This window comes from Echinops telfairi, unplaced genomic scaffold, assembly GCF_000313985.2.
Source record: "Echinops telfairi isolate 266 unplaced genomic scaffold, ASM31398v2 ScPeMD7_12;HRSCAF=54, whole genome shotgun sequence".
NCBI lineage: Eukaryota > Metazoa > Chordata > Mammalia > Afrosoricida > Tenrecidae > Echinops > Echinops telfairi.
Window position 1 is genome coordinate 3986108 of NW_022103909.1, and position 2700 is coordinate 3988807.

The window sequence follows — 2700 nt, forward strand, 5'->3', positions numbered from 1 at the left end:
GAGTCTGTGTAGTGGAGTAGACCCGCCTCCTCGGGCTTTCTTGACTGTAATCTTCATGGGAGCAGATCGCCAGATCTGGGAGAGTTCAAACCACCAACCTTTCAGTTAGCGGCCTAGCACCTCCTCCTTGCCATTGAATCAATGCCGACTCATAGCGACCATATAGGACAGGGTAGAACTGCCCCTGTGAGTTTCTGAGACGCTTAATTCTTTACGGGAATAGAAAGCCCCGGTCTCCTGCAGAGCGGCTGGTAGTTTTGAACTGCTGACCTTGAAGTTAGCAGCCCAAAAGCATAACCACTATGCACCAGGGCTCCTAAATGTGATAATTATACCTTATAGTGATTATATAAAGACTATAATTTGATAGTTTACAACACTAAAATATTTAGAAAGGTAGCATGTGAGTCTTCATTTATCATTTCCCCCTAGTTCCACAAATGACAGGGGAAGCCTAAGAATTTAGCTCTTTTCCTTTGCCATCACTTACACATCATTCCCCTCTCCTGGCCGAAAAGCTCAACTCTATAATAATTCTGATATTCTATACCCCCCTGGGCATTTTCTGTGCCTATTGCTTGTGTTGGATCTTTATTTGTCATAGCCCAGCTCTGTATGTCTCTTGGTTTACTCCCTTGTTTCTGGGGAGACTATCCTTTACAAGCTGTCTCAGAAAGGGTGCTTGGGAGACAAATGGCTTTGATGTTTGACCTTGTTATTATTCCATCCAGACACTTGAATGATTGTTTGACTAAGTATTGAACCCTAAATTGGAAATCACATTGCTTCGGGATTATGAAGGCATTTATTCCATTATCTTCTAATGTCCATCATTACCAGGGTGTCAAAAAGCATTGCTATTAAATAACAGAAACCTCTATTTAAAAATCCCCATGTGAAGCCATTGTACCTTCACATACCCGTCTTCTAGGTCTGTACACTTCTGAAGACAGCCTTTCCAGCACTCTAACCCTCCCATGAGCATGGGTTGTGGATCCAAGCAAGGCAAACTCCTCAACAACTTTAATCTTTTCCCCATTTATCAGGATGTTACCTGGGGTGAGGATTGTGGTCTTCTTTACATTCAGTTGTAATCCATACTGAAGACTACAACCCTTGATCTCTGGAAGCAGCAGTCAAGAGATCAAAAGATGTGCTGCATTAGGTAAATCTGCTGCCCAAGACCTCTTTAGAATATTGAAGAACAAGGATGTTACTTTGAGGACTAACGGACACCTGACCCAAGCCATGATATTTTCAGTTGCCTCACACGCATGGGGAAGTTGGACTTTGAATAAAGAAGACTGAAGAGGAATCAATGCATTTGAATTGTGGTGCTGGAGAAGGATATTGGAAGTACTATGGACTGCTGAAAAGACAAACAAATCTGTCTGGGAAGAAGTCTGTCTGAGAGGTAAGGATGACAAGACTTCATCTTACAGATTTGCGCAGGTTGTCAGGAGAGACCTGTCCCTGGAGAAAAACATCATGTTTGGTGGAGCGGAGGGCAGTGAAAAGAGGGATGCCCTCAAGGAGATGATTGACACATGGCTGCAACAATGGGCTCCCACATGGGAACAACGTGAGGCGGGCGGAGGACCAGAGCTTCCTTCTGTCGTGCCCAACACCACTATGGGCCGGAACGGACATGGTGGCATCTAGCAACAACAATTCTTCCCTGGAGGGTTCTACACGCTTCAATTTACACCACATCAAGATGGAAGCTTGTCCGTTCTTGGGGGACTCAACCTGGGCACCCTTTAAATGTTCTTTGAGTATGGGGAACAAAGGAAAATCTGAAGGGGCAAGATCAGAGCTGTAGGGTGGATGAGGTGAAGTTTCGCAATGAAATCTTGTAGGACAGCCCTCAAAAACTCAGACAGGTGCACTGTCCTCTGGGCAATTTCCTGGCCTTTTCTTTTAAATTCTTTAAAATTAAACAGATATATTCACAACGAGCCCTCATGATGGTCCTGTGTCTTTCAAGAAAAAATTGTCAAGATGTAACGCACTCACACTGCCTTAGAGTCCATCCCAATTCATAGTGAGCCTCCAGGACAGAAGAGAACTGCCCCGGTGGTTTCCCAAGGGCGCGCATCTATATAGCCACTTGTCCGTCACGTTGTCCTACTGTGGTGGCTCGCGTGTTGCTGTGATGCTGGAAGCTATATTACTGGTATTTCAAATACCAGCAGGGTCATCCAAGGTGAACAGATTTCAGCAGAGCTTCCAGACTAACAGACTTCTGAGTTCATAGTTCACTGTGCTGGGAATGACAGATTTATGAGGAATGGTAACACATTCATCATCCAAAAAGACACTTCGCAATTTAGAAGTACAGTGCTCTCAGTGATAGGATAATATGTACGTGCATACAAAATAATCCAGTTAATACAACTGCCATTAAAATTTACAGACCACATTGGGGACAGGGCGTGGTGCCCCAACAGACCAGGAAAACACTCTTAAAGGCCAGCGATCCTTGAACTAACTACAAGCTTTTCTTTCTTGGTATATTTTAATTTGTTCTTTGTCGGTGGCTTGATGTTGTTGCTGTTTTGGTGTGCATTGTTGCTTGGTTTTGCTCTGTCTTCTTTTTGTGCATGTTGTTGTCTCCGCAGGTCTGTCTGGATAGGACAGGCTGGATGAACGATCTGGAGGAGAGAACAATGGGACTGACAGTTCCGGGGGGACATGGGA